Genomic DNA, 17,889 nt, shown 5'->3' with positions numbered 1-17,889 from the left:
AATAGATGAGGGTGAGGATTCCCGAGTAGAAGTGAATGGGAGAATCGTTCCAAGTACTAAGTGCCTATTATGTGCTTGAATGAGTATCACATGAATCCCGCCCTCAAGGAACTTAGAATCTACAGAGGAGTCACTGCTAAAGGCAAAGAGGAATTACAACAGGTAATTTGGTTGCTTTTGGTTGTTGATGGCATTTTTAAAAACCTTGCCATTCACTAAAGCAGTGTTCAAACTGAGCCTGAGATCTTTGGGTGTTTTTTTTTTTTCGTAATTACTTTCCCCAAAAGAAAGAAACTTCTCATTTTTAAGGGAAGAAAAAAGTACAAACTGTTTATCTGTATAAATAATGAATTCAGCTAGCAGAAGGATAAATAAATTGGAAAAGCATGGATTGGCTTGTCTTCTCTCTGCACGGGATTTTGAAAGGAAAAGGGTATGGGAACTGATTTTGGGTAGGGATTGTCTCTATCTCTTGCCAAATTGTATCTTCCAAGCGCTTAGTACAGTGCTCTGCACACAGTAAGCGCTCAATATGAATGAATGAATGAAAGAAAAATAATATGATGAATTGTTTTTCAATGCAGAATACTGAAGAATACTAATGGGAGTGGGGGCACCCTTACTTTTAATCTGATACACTGCTAGCATCTTGGTCCAGGAGAAAAACAAGAGAATCACAATTTCCATTTATGTTCCAAGGAAACATTTTTGCATCCAAGTCACAGCTAATGAAGAAATAATTGCCGGCACTCCATATGGTCAATGAGGTAGTCCTTCTAAACACCAAATGCAACGAGTAGTTGAAGTGTGCAGAAACCCCCGATCAGGCAAATTCTCTAAATTCCAGAATGAGGGGGCTTGGCCAAATGCTTAGGGGAGAAAACATATGCTGAGGAGCTCTGGTTATGGGGATTCTACCATATGTGGAACAAGAAAACAACTGGCCAAACGCCAGTCAATGGAACTATCTATCGATCGATCAAATCACATTTATTGAGCACTTACTGTCTGCAGAGCACTGTACTCAGCTCTTGGGAGAGTACAATATGACAAACGCATTCCCTGCCCGCAACAGTCTAAGCTCCCTAGTAGAACCTGCCCAGCACCAAAACTGGGAATCAATAAATCAATGGTGTTGTGAGAAGTGGTGTGGCTTAATGGAAAGAGCATGGGCTTGGGAGTCAGAGGTTGTGGGTTCTAATCCCGGCTCCGCCACTTGTCAGCTGTGTGATTTTGTGTGTCACTTAACTGTGTCACAACTTCACTTTAACTGGGTCACTTAACTTCTCTGTGCCTCAGTTACTTCATCTGTAAAATGGGGATTAAGACTGTGAGCCCCACACGGGACAACCTGATCACCTTGTTTCTGGCTTAGAACAGTGCTTGGCACATAGTAAGCACTTAAATACCATTATTATTATTATTATTATTACTATTATTTGGATGCTTACTGTGTGTCAGGCACTAAACTAGGTGCTTGAAAGAGAATAAATAAAAATAAGTGCTATTTGTCAAGCACTGTACTAAGTGCTGAGGTAGATACAAAATAATTGGGTCCCACATGAGGCTCACAGTCTAACTAGGAGGGAGATAAACTCTCTGTGCCTCAGTTACCTTATCTGTAATGGGACAATACTTGTGAGTCCCATGAGGGACATGGACTGTGTCCAACCTGATTAACTTGTATCTACGCCGGCACTTGATAGAGTGCCTGGGACATAATAAGTGCTTAACAAATGCCATTTTTTTTAAAAAAAGGCATTGAATCCCCATTTTGCTGATGAGGGAACTGAGGCCCAGGGAAGAAAAGTGACTTGCCCAAGGTCACACAGCAGTCAAGTGGCAGAGCTGGGATTAAAACCCAGGTTCTTGATGCCCACGCCCACACTCTTTCCACTAGGCTATGCTACTTCTTTAGAGTTGATAAGCATGATCCAATCAGTCAATGGGTTTTATCAAATGCTTACTATGTGCAGAGCACCGTACTAAGGATTTAGGAGAATACCATACAACAGAGGTGGTAAACATGCTCCCTGTCTACAAGGAGCTTAGAGTCTAGAGGGAGAGTCAAAGCTGGTTGTGGTCAGAAATGTGTCTGTTATATTGTATTTCATTTCATTCAATCGTATTGTACTAAGCACTTGGGAAGTACAAGTTGGCAACATATAGAGATGGTCCCTACCCAACAACAGGCTCACAGTCTAGGAGGGGGAGACAGACAAAACGAAACATGTAGACAGGTGTCAAAACCATCAGAATAAATAGAGTTATAGCTAAACGCACATCAATAATAAAATAGAGTAGTAAATATGTACAAGCAAAATAAATAGGGTAATAAATCTGTACAAATATATACAAGTCCTGTGGGGAGGGGAAGAAGGTAGGACAGGGGGGTGATTGGGAGGGGAGGAGGAGAAGAAAAAGGGGACTGTCTGGGAAGGCCTCCTGGAGGAGGTGAGCTCTCAGTAGGGGTTTGAAGGGAGGAAAAGAGTTTGGCAGATGTGTGGGGGGAGGGCATTCCAGGCCAGAGGAAGTGCTTTGTACAGAGTAAGCGCTCAATAAATATGATCGAATGAATGAATGAGTGAACATTAGTAAATAAATACATTATGGATAGGTACATAAGTGCTGTGGGGCTGAGGATAGGCAAAACAGAGGATATTTTGAGGATAGATGGTGTGTGGGTTAGTATTAAAGTAGCCAAGAGTACCGGCTGGTTTATAGTAGATCGGTGAGATAAGACAGGAGAGCGAGAATTGATTGAATGCCTTAAGGTCAATGGTAAGGAATTTCTGTTTGAAATCAGATCTCACAGTCAGTCAGTCAATAATTCATTCATTCAATCATATTTATTGAGCACTTATGGTGTGCAGAGCACTGTACTAAGTGCTGGGGAAGTACAATTCAGCGACAGAGACAATCCCTGCCCACAGTGGGCTCAGTAGGCTAGAAGGGGGGAGACAGACATCAAAACAAGTAAACAGGCATCAGTAGCATCATTATAAATAAATGAAATTATAGATAATTATAAATATGTACATATATACACAAGCACTGTGGGGCAGGAAGGGGGTAGAGCAAAGGGAGCAAGTCAGGGCAATGGGGAGGGGGAGCAGAGGAAAAGGGGGGTTTAGTCTGGGAGGGCCTCCTGGAGGAGGTGAGCTTTCAGTAGGGCTTTGAAGGGAGGTAGAGAGCTAGCTTGGCGGATGTGTGGAGGGAGGGCATTCCAGGACAGGGAAAGGACGTGGGCTGGGGGTCTACACAGGGACAGGCAAGAATGAGGCACAATGAGGTTAGTACAATCAATCATATTTATTGAGTGCTTACTGGGTGCAGAGTACTGTACTAAGCGCTTGGGAGAGTATAAAATAACAATATAACAGACACATTCCCTGCCCACAATGAGCTTACTGCCCCTTGGAAATCTGTGTGAAAGTGAGACTGGAAAAAGCATGGTCATTTCTAGCCTCAGAGCACTTAATGTTTTAATAGGATCCTTCCTCTGGTTCAATCTCCTGCCTAAAAGAGAAGATCAGGTCCCCTCGATCAAAGTCCTCGTATTTCCAGTTTGTCTTTCTAGCCACAATTAAATTCATTAGCTGCACTAATAAAGTAGCCTTTGCATCACTTCTAGACTGTGAGCCCGTTGTTGGGTAGGGACCGTCTCTATACGTTGTCAACTTGTACTTCCCAAGAGTAGGCCCTCAATAAATACAACTGATTGATTCTCTCCCAAGTGCTTAGTACAGTGTTCTGCACACAGAATTGTACTTTCCAAGTGCTTAGTACAGTGCTCTGCACACAGTAAGTGCTCAATAAATACGATTGAATGAATGAATCACTTCTATGATTAACTGTTGACTCAGCTAAAGCTATTATTATTATTAGACTCAGTTAAAGCCATCCTGAAATGAAAGGGAAGGCAAGAAGACAAGACTAGTAAATGAATTTTAGATTTAAACTCACTAATATAATAAATAAGGAGTAAAAATAACAATGTGGGGAATGTGGACGCAAACTTAATTGATTATTCCAGAGCATTTATTGATCGCCTTTTCATTCATTCATTCAATCATATTTATTGAGTGCTTATTGAATGCAGAGCACTGTACTAAGCACTTGGAAAGTACAATTCTGTGTGCAGAACACTGTACTAAGCACTTGGGAGAGAATCAATCAGTTGTATTTATTGAGGGCCTATTCTGTGCAGAGTACTGTACTAAGCACTTGGGACCGTACAATATAACAGAATTGTTAGGCATGTTCCCTGCTCACAGTAAGCTTACAATCTAGAGGGGGATAGAGGTATTAATGGCGTAGTAAATAGAGCATGGGCCTGGGAATCAGAAGGTCATGGGTTCTAATCCCACTTCACCACTTGTCTGCTGTGTGACCTTGGGGAAGTCACGTAACTTTTCTGGGCCTCAGTTACCTCATCTGTAAAATGGGGATTGAGACTGTGAGCCTCACATGGAACAGGGACTGTGTCCAACCTGGTTTGCTTGTATCCACCCCAGTGCTTAATGCAGTGCCTGGCACATAGTAAGCACTTAATAAATACCATACTACTAATAATAACAATACAGTCTTAATTGCACAACAGAAGAGAGTGGTTTTCAGGGAATGGTTCCAGCACTTTCAATCAATGGTATTTATTGAGTGCTTATTTTGTGCAGAGCACTGTACTAAGCACTTGGGAGAGCATAATACAACAGAATTGGCAGACACTTTCCTGGCCCATATTGAGCTTACAATGTGCTTTTGCCCAGAAAGTAGGGATTTAATGGTGGACCTTATCTTTGCCTGCATCTTATTCCCTGTTACTTTCAAGCTAACAAACTAAACTTAGCCCCCAGAGAGGAAAAAATAAACAGGCATTTCCCAGGTCCTTAACCAGCGGGTGGGAAACTTACAGATCAGATTGATGCTCTTGTTGTTTTATTCAGCATTGTTCACGTTGGAAGCTTAAATGCCCTGTATTCTTTCAGAAGACTCGCTTGTCTTGTAGTCTTATGCTGTCTAGTCGTCTCTGACCCATAGTGACTCCATGGACACATCTCTCCCAGAACGCCCCACTCTCCATCTGCGATTGTACTGGTAGTGTATCCATAGAGTTTTCTTGGTAAAAATAAAGAAGTGGCTTACAATTGCCTTCTTTCACACAGTAAACTTGAGTCTCCACCCTGGAGTCTGTCATGCCTCTGCTGCCCAGCACAGGTGGGTTTTGACCTGTAGCAGATTGCCTTCCACTCGCTTGCCACTGGCCAAACAAGGACTGGAATGGGTAGGCCTCTGCTTGACTCTCCCTCCTGTAGCAGAGACTGGTAGAGTATTGGAAACTCTCCAGGTGCCATCCTGAGAGGGGTAGTAGATTTGCTAAATTACAACAAAAACCTCTTACTGGGTGTCAATTAGTACCTCATTAAGCACACACATGCTCTTACCCGAAGTAGCTTTTACCTCATTTCAGGAGAACAGGTTTCTTAGGAATATGCTGCTCAACTCCAAGTCAGAGCTTAAGCCGCAGATAACCTCGATGACATTTTGAAATGAAAAAGGGCAATTTTAGTTACAGTTATTTACATATGTGCATAGGTTTATGTGTGTATCAAATCAAATACACATACTTGTTTGATTGATTGAGGGCAATATACACTGAGCCCACCTCAAAAACCTTAGAGCCAGACATGCTAAACTTATCTGTGGCAACCAAATCCATCCCAGCCTTAAACAATCTTCAATGCTCTGGTACTAATGACCACATGTGGAATCAGGAAGCCAAGTTCAAATACCACTATTTCAATTAAACCGTGTCCTCCTGCAGCTATAACTTTTTGGCAGCTGACTGAAGAAATCCCTCACACCTGGCGTCAAGCAACCTCTTTATGTTTTGTACTAAAATACTTTCAGCTGATACCGATCCTTGCTTTCTAGTCCCTTAGTGGAAGTTACAGACACAATCTCTCCTCAAAACAACAAGGGGAGGGAAAGGGGGCTATCATTCTCTTCAAACTTGAGGGAACTGAAGCACAAATAGAGTATGCGGCCAGTTCACCCCACCCACCAGTGTCAAAAGCAAAAAAGTTAATCAAACAATTCTATTAATAACAATAATTGTGGTATTTGTTAAGAACTTACTATGTGCTAGACACTTTACTAAGCACTGGGGTAGAGATAAGGTAATTGGGTTGGACACAGTCCATGTCCCAAATAAGGCTCACAGTCTTAATTCTTTTTTTCCATATGAGGGAACTGAGGCAGAGAGAAGTTAAGTGATTTTCCCGTCACACAACAGACAAGAGGCAGAGACGGGATTAGAACCCAGGTCCTTCTGACTTCCAGGCACGTGCTCTGTCTGCTAAACCATGCTTCTTACTGTATGCAGAGCACTGTACTAAGTGCTTGGGAGAATACAGTATAACAGAGTTGGTAGACATGTTCTCTGCCCATAAGGAGCTTACGGTCTAAGCCTTGTAACTTTCACCCAAAAGCTACTTCTCCCACATCCCACTGCTTGGGATAGGAAGACCAATTTGTAGAAAAGGTAGCACTTCTCCTAGTGCAGAACTTATTAAATGCACATCTCGAGTGTCCACTTGAACCCCAGGGCTGGGAGCAGCATCCTTTCAACTCCACTAGGTTCTTTCCCCAGCCACTCAAAATTCCCTTGAACTTGTACGATTGTTCTTTTCAGCTTAATCATTCATTCATTTCATTCAATCGTATTTATTGGGTGCAGAGCACTGTACTAAGCGCTTGGGAAGTACATATCGGCAACATATAGGGATGGTCCCTACTCAACAGTGGGCTCCCAGTCTAGAGCTTATACACTGACCGTCACTCACCCACAATCATTTTATTCCCCTGCTGGTTTCATTCATTCATTCATTCATTCATTCATTCAATCGTATTTATTGAGTGCTTACTGTGTGCAGAGCACTGTACTTAGTGCTTGGGAAGTACAAGTCGGCAACATATTGAGATAGACCCTACCCAACAACGGGCTTACAGTCTAGAAGGGGGAGACAGACAACAAAACAAAACAAGTAGACAGGTGTCAAAACCGTCAGAATAAATAGAATTATAGCTATATATAATCATTAATAAAATAAGTAGTAGTAAATATGTACAAGTAAAATAAATAGAGTAATAAATCTGTACACATATATATAAGTGCTGTGGGGAGAGGAAGGAGGTAGGGTGGGGGGGATGGGGAGGAGGAGAGGAAAAAGGGGGCTCAGTCTGGGAAGGCCTCCTGGAGGAGGTGAGCTCTTAGCAGGGCTTTGAAGGGAGGAAGAGAGCTAGCTTGGTGGATGTGTGGAGGGAGGGCATTCCAGGACAGGGGAAGGACGTGAGTCGGGGGTCGACGGCAGGACGGGCAAGAACGAGGCACAGTGAGGAGGTTAGCGGCAGAGGAGCAGAGGGTGCGGGCTGGGCTGTAGAAGGAGCAAAGGGAGGTGAAATAGGAGGGGGCGAAGGGATGCAGAGCCTTGAAGCCGAGAGTGAGGAGTTTTTGCTTGATGCATAGGTTGACGGGCAGCCACTGGAGATTTTTGAGGAGGGAGTGACATGCCCAGAGCGTTTCTGCACAAAGATGATCCGAGCAGCAAAGTGAAGTATAGACTGAAGTGGGGAGAGACAGGAGGATGGGAGATCAGAGAGGAGGCTGATGCAGTAATCCAGTCGGGATAGGATGAGAGATTGAATCAGCAAGGTAGCGGTTTGGATGGAGAGGAAAGGGCGGATCTTGGCGATGTTGTGGAAGTGAGACCAGCAGGTTTTGGTGATGGATTGCTATGTGGGGTGAACGAGAGAGCAGAGATTGCTTGTAGAACAAGAAAAATAGGGTTTCAAGACCAAAGCATTGGAGGATACCCACTGTTAAGGAATGAGAAATAGAAAAGAAGCCTGTGAAAAGAACTGAGACGAAGCAGTCAGAGAGACAGGTGGAGAACCAGGTTGGTGCTGAGTCTGTGAAACTGCAACCTGGTAAGAGGAGGGAGTGGTTCACAGTGTCAAAGGCAGTTGAGGGGTCAAGAAGGATTAGGACAAGTAGAGCTCACTTGATTTAGTTACATGGAGTCCTTTAGTAATCTTGCAGAGTGTATAAGCCTCCTTGCTGATCTCCCAGCCTCCTGTCACTCCCCACTCCAGTCCACACTTCACTGTGCTGCCCGGATCGTTTTTCTACAAAAACGTTCAGGATGTTTCTCTCCACTCCTCAAGAAAATCAAGGGGTTGCCTGTCCACCTCCACATCAAACAAAAACTCCTCACCATTGGCTTTAAATAACTCCATCACCTTGCCCCCTCCTACCTCACCTCACTACTCTCCTACTACGACCCAGTCCGCACACCCGGCGACACTTCTTACTGTGCCTCAATCTTGTCTGTCTCACCGCCAACCCCTTGCCCACACCCTCCCTCTTCAAACCCGACAATAATTCTCCCCACCTTCAAAGCCTCATTGAAGGCACATCTCCTCCAAGAGGCCTTCCCTAAGCCCACCTTTCCTCTTCTCCCACTCCCTTCTGCATCGCCCTGACTCGTTCCCTTTATTCATCACCCCTCCCAGCCCCACAGCACTTCTGTACATAGCTGTAGTTTATTTATTTCTATTAATGTCTGTCTCTCCCTCTAAACTTTAAGCTTGCTGTGGGTAGGGAATGTGTCTGCTTATTGTTTATTGAAGGCACATCTCCAAGAGGCCTCCACCTTCAAAGCCTTATTGAAGGCACATCTTATCCCACTCCCTTCTGTGTCACCCTGACTTGTTCCCTTTATTCATTCCCCCTCCCAGCAGGGAACATATCCATAAACTCTATTACTCTCTCCTAAATTCATTCATTCATTCATTCATTCAGTTGTATTTAATAACAACAATGGCATTTGTTAAGCGCTTACTATGTGCAGAGCACGGTTCTAAGCGCTGGTAATGGCATTTATTAAGCGCTTACTATGTGCAAAGCACTGTTCTAAGCGCTGGGGAGGTTACAAGGCAATCAGGTTGTCCCACGAGGGGCTCACAGTCTTAATCCCCATTTTACAGATGAGGTAACTGAGGCACAGAGAAGTAAGGGGACCTGCCCAAGGTCACACAGCAGGCAGGTGGTGGAGCCAGGATTAGAACTCCCAGGCCTGTGCATTATCCACTAGGCAATGTCGCTATTTAATGAGCACTTACTGTGTGCAGAGCACTGTACTAAGCACTCGGGAGAGTACAAGGGGTCGGGAGGGAGGGTGAATAAAGGGAGAAAGGGCGATGCAGAGGGAAAGGGAGAAGAGAAAAGGAGGGCTTAGTCAGGGAAGGCCTCTTGGAGGAGATGGGCCTTCAATAAGGGTTTGAAGTTGGGGAGAGTCATTGTCTGTAGGATATGAGGTGGGAGGGCATTCCAGGCCGGAGGCAGGACATGGGTGAGAGGTAGGCGGGCAAGATGGACAAAACTGATGTACCGTGAGAAGGAAGTGTGTGGGCTGCATTGTAGTAGGAAACTAGCGAGGTGAGGTAGGAGCGGGCAAGGTGATAGAGTGCTTTAAAGCCAATGGTTAGTGATTTAGAGCCAACTCTTTTGCCTTGGAGGTCACCCTTACAGCATCAGAAGCAGCGAGACCTTGTAGAAAGAGAACCTAGGTTCTACTTCTGCCTCTAGTACTTGTCTGCAGTGTGACCTTGGGCAAGTCACCTAACTTCTCTGCGCTTCCATTACCTCACCTGTAAAATGGGGATTAAGACTGTGAGCCCCATGTGGGACAGGGACTGTGTCCAACCTGTCTTGTAGAGAAGCAGCGTGGCTCAGTGGAAAGAGCCCGGGCTTTGGAGTCAGAAGTCATGGGTTCAAATCCTGGCTCCGCCAATTGTCAGCTGTGTGACTTTGGGCAAGTCACTTAACTTCGCTGTGCCTGTTACCTCATCTGTAAAATGGGGATTAAGACTGTGAACCCCACGTGGGACAACCTGATCACCTTGTATGCCCCCAGTGCTTAGAACAGTGATTTGCACATAGTAAGCGCTTAACAAATACCATCATTATCATTATTATCATTATTACCCTAGTGCTTAGTACAGTGCCTGGCACATAGTAAGCACTTGACAGTTTGTTTTTTTAAAGAGTCAAGATACATTCTGTTAATACAAGAGTCTGGTCACTGGGATTTGATCTGTGAAATTTTTATTTATTTTACTTGTACAGATCTATTCTATTTATTTTATTTTGTTAGTATGGTTGTTTTTGTTCTTTGTCACCCCATTTTGGACTGTGAGCCCACTGTTGGGTAGGGACTGTCTCTATATGTTGCCAATTTGCACTTCCCAAGCGCTTAGTACAGTGCTCTGCACCTAGTAAGCGCTCAATAAATACGATAGATGATGACAGGGTAGGGGCCTGGGAGTCACAAGGTTTGCTGCCATTTGGTTTTGTTCTCTGTCTACCCCTTTTAGACTGTGAGCCCACTCTTGGGTGGGGACTGTCTCTACATGTTGCCAATTTGTACTTCCCAAGCGCTTAGTACAGTGCTCTGCACATAGTAAGCGCTCAATAAATACGATTGATGATGACAGGGTATGGGCCTGGGAGTCACAAGGTTTGCTGCCGTTTGTCTGCTGCATGGGAACAGGGTAGGGGCCTGGGAGTCACAAGGTTTCCTGCCATTTGGTTTTGTTCTCTGTCTACCCCTTTTAGACTGTGAGCCCACTCTTGGGTGAGGACTGTCTCTATATGTTGCCAATTTGTACTTCCCAAGAGCTTAGTACAGTGCTCTGCACATAGGAGGCGCTCAATAAATATGATTGAGGATGACAGGGTAGGGGCCTGGGAGTCACAAGGTTTGCTGCCATTTGTCTGCTGCATGGGGACAGGGTAGGGGCCTGGGAGTGACAAGGTTTGCGGCCGTTTGTCTGCTGCATGGGGACAGGGTAGGGGCCTGGGAGTCACAAGGTTTGCTGCCATTTGGTTTTGTTCTCTGTCTCCCCCTTTTAGACTGTGAGCCCACTGTTGGGAAGGGACTGTCTCTATATGTTGCCAATTTGTACTTCCCAAGGGCTTAGTACAGTGCTCTGCACATAGTAAGCACTCAATAAATACGATTGATGATGACAGGGTAGGGTCCTGGGAGTCACAAGGTTTGCTGCCATTTGGTTTTGTTCTCTGTCTCCCCCTTTTAGACTGTGAGCCCACTGTTGGGTAGGGACTGTCTCTATATGTTGCCAATTTGTATTTCCCAAGAGCTTAGTACAGTGCTCTGCACATAGTAAGCGCTCAATAAATACGATTGATGATGACAGGGTAGGGGCCTGGGAGTTACAAGGTTTGCTGCCATTTATCTGCTGCATGGGGACAGGGTAGGGGCCTAGGAGTCACAAGGTTTGCTGCCATTTGGTGTTGTTCTCGGTCCCCCTTTTAGGCTGTTAGCCCACTGTTGGGTAGGGACTGTCTCGATATGTTGCCAATTTGTGCTTCCCAAGCGCTTAGTACAGTGCTCTGTACATAGTAAGCGCTCAATAAATACGATTGATGATGACAGGGTAGGGGCCTGGGAGTCACAAGGTTTGCTGCCATTTATCTGCTGCATGGGGACAGGGTAGGGGCCTGGGAGTCACAAGGTTTTCTGCCATTTCGTTTTGTTCTCTGTCTCCCCCTTTTAGACTGTAAGCCCACTGTTGGGTAGGGACTGTCTCTATATGTTGCCAATTTGTACTTCCCAAGCGCTTAGTACAGTGCTCTGCACCTAGTAAGCGCTCAATAAATACGATTGATGATGACTGGGTAGGGGCCTGGGAGTCACAAGTTTTGCTGCCATTTGTCTGCTGCATGGGGAGAGGGTAGGGGCCTGGGAGTCACAAGGTTTGCTGCCATTTGGTTTTGTTCTCTGTCTCCCCCCTTTTAGACTGTGAGCCCACTGTTGGGTAGGGACTGTCTCTATATGTTGCCAATTTGTACTTCCCAAGCACTTAGTACAGTGCTCTGCACATAGTAGGCGCTCAATAAATACGATTGAGGATGAGAGGGTAGGGGCCTGGGAGTCACAAGGTTTGCTGCCGTTTGTCTGCTGCATGGGGACAGGGTGGGGGCCTGGGAGTCACAAGGTTTGCTGCCATTTGTCTGCTGCATGAGGACGGGGTAGGGGACTGGGAGTCACAAGGTTTGCTGCCATTTGGTTTTGATCTCTGTCTCCCCCTTTTAGACTGTGAGCCCACTGTTGGGTAGGGACTGTCTCTATATGTTGCCAATTTGTACTTCCCAAACGCTTAGTACAGTGCTCTGCACATAGTAAGTGCTCAATAAATACGATTGATGATGACAGGGTAAGGGCCTGGGAGTCACAATGTTTGCTGCTATTTGTCTGCTGCTTGAGGACAGGGTAGGGGCCTGGGAGTCACAAGGCTTGCTGCCATTTGGTTTTGTTCTCTGTCTCCCCCTTTTAGACTGTGAGCCCACTGTTCGGTAGGGACTGTCTCTATATGTTGCCAATTTCTACTTCCCAAGCGCTTAGTACAGTGCTCTGCACACAGTTAGCGCTAAATAAAAACGATTGATGATGACAGGGTAGGGGCCTGGGAGTCACAAGGTTGCTGCCATTTATCTGCTGCATGGGGACAGGGTAGGGGCCTGGGAGTCACAAGGTTAGCTGCCATTTGTCTGCTGCATGGGGACAGGGTAGGGGCCTGGGAGTCACAAGGTTTGCTGCCATTTGGTTTTGTTCTCTGTCTCCCCCTTTTAGACTGTGAGCCCACTGTTGGGTAGGGACTGTCTCTATATGTTGCTAATTTCTACTTCCCAAGCGCTTAGTACAGTGCTCTGCACACAGTTAGCGCTAAATAAAAACAATTGATGATGACAGGGTAGGGGCCTGGGAGTCACAAGGTTGCTGCCGTTTATCTGCTGCATGGGGACAGGGTAGGGGCCTCGGAGTCAGGAGGTTTGCTGCCATTAGGTTTTGTTCTCTGTCTCCCCCGTTTTGACTGTGAGCCGACTGTTGGGTAGGGACTGTCTCTATATGTTGCCAATTTCTACTTCACAAGGGCTTAGTACAGTGCTCTGCACATAGTAAGCACTCAATAAATACGATTGATGATGACAGGGTAGGGGCCTGGGAGTCACAGGGTTTGCTGCCATTTATCTGCTGCATGGGGACAGGGTAGGGGCCTGGGAGTCACAAGGTTTGCTGCCATTTGGTTTTGTTCTCTGTCTCCCCCTTTTAGACTGTGAGCCCACTGTTGGGTAGGGACTGTCTCTATATGTTGCCAATTTGTACTTCCAAGCGCTTAGTACAGTGCTCTGCACATAGTAGGCTCTCAATAAATATGATTGATGATGACAGGGTAGGGGCCTGGGAGTCACGAGGTTTGCTGCACTATGTCTGCTGCATGGGGACAGGGCACGGGCCTGGGAGTCACAAGGTTTGCTGCCATTTGTCTGCTGCGTAGGGACAGGGTAGGGGCTTGGGAGTCACAAGGTTTCCTGCCATTTGGTTTTGTTCTCTGTCTCCCCCTTTTAGACTGTGAGCCCACTGATGGGTAGGGACTGTCTCTATATGTTGCCAATTTGTACTTCCCAAGCGCGTAGTACAGTGCTCTGCACATAGTAGGCTCTCAATAAATATGATTGAGGATGACAGGGTAGGGGCCTGGGAGTCACAAGTTTTGCTGCCGTTTGTCTGCTGCATGGGGACAGGGTAGGGGCCTGGGAGTCACAAGGTTTGCTGCCATTTGGTTTTGTTCTCTGTCTCCCCATTTTAGACTGTGAGCCCACTGTTGGGTAGGGACTGTCTCGATATGTTGCCAATTCGTATTTCCCAAGCGCTTAGTACAGTGCTCTGCACATAGTTAGCGCTCAATAAATACGATTGATGATGACAGGGTAGGGGCCTGGGAGTCACAAGGATTGCTGCCATTTATCTGCTGCATGGGGACAGGGTAGGGGCCTGGGAGTCACAAGGTTTGCTGCCATTTGTCTGCTGCATGGGGACAGGGTAGGGGCCTGGGAGTCACAAGGTTTGCTGCCATTTGGTTTTGTTCTCTGTCTCCCCCTTTTAGACTGTGAGCCCACTGTTGGGTAGGGACTGTCTCTATATGTTGCCAATTTGTACTTCCCAAGCGCTTAGTACAGTGCTCTGCTCATAGTTAGCGCTCAATAAATACGATTGAGGATGACAGGGTAGGGGCCTGGGAGTCACAAGGTTCCTGCCATTTGGTTTTGTTCCCTGTCTCCCCCTTTTAGACTGTGAGCTCACTGTTGGGTAGGGACTGTCCCTATATGTTGCCAATTTGTACTTCCCAAGCTCTTAGTACAGTGCTCTGCACATAGTAAGCGCTCAATAAATACGATTGATGATGACAGGGTAGAGGCCTGGGAGTCACGAGGTTTGCTGCAGTTTGTCTGCTGCATGGGGACAGGGCATGGGCCTGGGAGTCACAAGGTTTGCTGCCATTTGTCTGCTGCGTAGGGACAGGGTAGGGGCTTGGGAGTCACAAGGTTTCCTGCCATTTGGTTTTGTTCTCTGTCTACCCCTTTTAGACTGTGAGCCCACTGTTGGGTGGGGACTGTCTCTATATGTTGCCAATTTGTACTTCCCAAGCACTTAGTACAGTGCTCTGCACATAGTAGATGCTCAATAAATACGATTGAGGATGAAAGGGTAGGGGCCTGGGAGTCACAAGGTTTGCTGCCATTTATCTGCTACATGGGGACAGGGTAGGGGCCTAGGAGACACAAGGTTTGCTGCCATTTGGTTTTGTTCTCTGTCTCCCCCTTTTAGACTGTGAGCCCACTGTTGGGTAGGGACTGTCTCTATATGTTGCCAATTTGTACTTCCCAAGCGCTTAGTACAGTGCTCTGCACATAGTAAGCACTCAATAAATATGATTGATGACGACAGGGTAGGGGCCTGGGAGTCACAAGGTTTGCTGCCATTTATCTGCTGCATGGGGACAGGGTAGGGGCCTGGGAGTCACAAGGTTTTCTGCCATTTCGTTTTGTTCTCTGTCTCCCCCTTTTAGACTGTGAGCCCACTGTTGGGTAGGGACTGTCTCTATATGTTGCCAATTTGTACTTCCCAAGCGCTTAGTACAGTGCTCTGCACATAGTAAGCGCTCAATAAATACGATTGATGATGACAGGGTAGGCGCCTGGGAGTCACGAGGTTTGCTCCAGTTTGTTTGCTGCATGGGGACAGGGCACGGGCCTGGGAGTCACAAGGTTTGCTGCCATTTGTCTGCTGCGTAGGGACACGGTACAGGCCTGGGAATCACAAGGTTTGCTGCCATTTCGTTTTGTTCTCTGTCTCCCCCTTTGAGACTGTGAGCCCACTGTTGGGTAGGGACTGTCTCTATATGGTGCCAATTTGTACTTCCCAAGCGCTTAGTACAGTGCTCTGCACATAGTAGGCACTCAATAAATATGATTGAGGATGAGAGGGTAGGGGCCTGGGAGTGACAAGGTTCGCTGCCGTTTGTCTGCTGCATGGGGACGGGGTAGGGGCCTAGGAGTCACAAGGTTTGCTGCCAATTGTTTTGTTCTCTGTCTCACCCTTTTAGACTGTGAGCCCACTGTTGGGTAGGGATTGTCTCTATATGTTGCCAATTTGTACTTCCCAAACGCTTAGTACAGTGCTCTGCACATAGTAAGCGCTCAATAAATGCGAATGATGATGACAGGGTAGGGGCCTGGGAGTCACATTGTTTGCTGCCATTTGTCTGCTGCACGGGGACAGGGTAGGGGCCTGGGAGTCACAAGGTTTGCTGCCATTTGGTTTTGTTCTCTGTCTCCCCCTTTTAGACTGTGAGCCCACTGTTGGGTAGGGAATGTCTCTATATGTTACCAATTTGTACTTCCATGCGCTTAGTACAGTGCTCTGCACATAGTAGGCGCTCAATAAATATGATTGAGGAAGACAGGGTAGTTGCCTGGGAGTCACAAGGTTTGCTGCCATTTGTCTGCTGCATTGGGACAGGGTAGGGGCCTGGGAGTGACAAGGTTTGCTGCCGTTTGTCTGCTGCATGGGGACAGGGTAGGGGCCTGGGAGTCACAAGGTTTACTGCCATTTGGTTTTGTTCTCTGTCTCCCCCTTTTAGACTGTGAGCCCACTGTTCGGTAGGGACTGTCTCTATATGTTGCCAATTTGTACTTCCCAAGCGCTTAGTACAGTGCTCTGCACACAGTTAGCGCTCAATAAATACGACTGATGATGACAGGGTAGGGGCCTAGGAGTCACAAGGTTTGCTGCCATTTATCTGCTGCATGGGGACAGGGTAGGGGCCTCGGAGTCACAAGGTTTGCTACCATTTGGTTTTGTTCTCTGTCTCCCACTTTGAGACTGTGAGCCCACTGTTGGGTAGGGACTGTCTCTATATGTTGCCAAAATGTATTTCCCAAGCGCTTAGTACAGTGCTCTACACATAGTAAGCGCTCAATAAATACGATTGATGATGACAGGGTAGGGGCCTGGGAGTCAAAGGTTGCTGCCATTTATCTGCTGCATGGGGACAGGGTAGGGGCCTGGGAGTCACAAGGTTTGCTGCCATTTGGTTTTGTTCTCTGTCTCCCCCTTTTAGACTGTGAGCCCACTGTTGGGTAGGGACTGTCTCTATATGTTGCCAATTTGTACTTCCCAAGTGCTTAGTACAGTGCTCTGCACATAGTAGGTGCTAAATAAATATGATTGATGATGATGACAGGGTAGGGGCCTGGGAGTCACAAGGTTTGCTGCCATTTGTCTGCTGCATGGGGACAGGATAGGGGCCTGGGAGACACAAGGTTTGCTGCCATTTGTCTACTGCATGGGGACAGGATAGGGGCCTGGGAGTCATAAGGTTTGCTGCCATTTGGTTTTGTTCTCTGTCTCCCCCTTTTAGACTGTGAGCCCATTGTTGGGTAGGGACTGTCTCTATATGTTGCCAATTCGTACTTCCCAAGCGCTTAGTACAGTGCTCTGCACATAGTTAGCGCTCAATAAATATGATTGATGATGACAGGGTAGGGGCCTGGGAGTCACAAGGTTTGCTGCCATTTGTCTGCGGCATGGGGACAGGGTAGGGGCCTGGGAGTGACAAGGTTTGCTGCCGTTTGTCTGCTGCATGGGGACAGGGTAGGGGCCTGGGAGTCACAAGGTTTGCTTCCATTTGGTTTTGTTTTCGGTCTCTCCCTTTTAGACTGTGAGCCCACTGTTGGGTAGGGACTGTCTCTATATGTTGCGAATTTGTACTTCCCAAGCGCCAAGTACAGTGCTCTGCACCTAGTAAGCGCTCAATAAATACGATACATGATGACAGGGCAGGGGCCTGGGAGTCACAAGGTTTGCTGCCATTTGTCTGCTGCATGGGGACAGGGTAGGGGCCTGGGAGTCACGAGGTTTGTTGTCATTTGGTTTTGTTCTCTGTCTCCCCCTTTTAGACTGTGAGCCCACTGTTGGGTAGAGACTGTCTCTACATATTGCCAATTTGTACTTCCCAAGCGCTTAGTACAGTGCTCTGCACATAGTTAGGGCTCAATAAATACGATTGATGATGACAGGGTAGGGTCCTGGGAGTCACAAGGTTTGCTGCCATTTGTCTGCTGCATGGGGACAGGGTAGTGGCCTGGGAGTGACAAGGTTTGCTGCCGTTTGTCTGCTGCATGGGGACAGGGTAGGGGCCTGGGAGTCACAAGGTTTGCTGTCATTTGGTTTTGTTCTCTGTCTCCCCCTTTTAGACTGTGAGCCCACTGTTGGGTAGGGACTGTCTCTATATGTTGCCAATTTGTACTTCCCAAGCGCTTAGTACAGTGCTCTGCACACAGTAGGCGCTCAATAAATATGATTGAGGATGAGAGGGTAGGGGGCTGGGAGTCACAAGGTTTGCTGCCGTTTGTCTGCTGCATGGGGACTGGGTAGCGGCCTGGGAGTGACAAGGTTTGCT

The 17,889-nt window shown here is 46.8% G+C and overlaps 1 protein-coding gene and 1 non-coding gene across 2 annotated transcripts in view; both read right to left on the bottom strand.

The window, feature by feature from the left end:
• BRD3 (bromodomain containing 3) overlaps nt 1-17,889 on the bottom strand; it is a 123,678-nt gene that overhangs the window by 75,849 nt on the left and 29,940 nt on the right. The gene's annotated exons all lie outside the window — the stretch shown is intronic.
• LOC119927639 lies at nt 5,228-5,365 on the bottom strand. Its single transcript, XR_005450623.1, has one exon. It is a non-coding gene; the product is annotated as a small nucleolar RNA SNORA7 (small nucleolar RNA).

The sequence above is a fragment of the Tachyglossus aculeatus genome, chromosome 4 (assembly GCF_015852505.1).
Source record: "Tachyglossus aculeatus isolate mTacAcu1 chromosome 4, mTacAcu1.pri, whole genome shotgun sequence".
NCBI lineage: Eukaryota > Metazoa > Chordata > Mammalia > Monotremata > Tachyglossidae > Tachyglossus > Tachyglossus aculeatus.
This window is presented reverse-complemented; position numbering and strand designations above follow the sequence as displayed.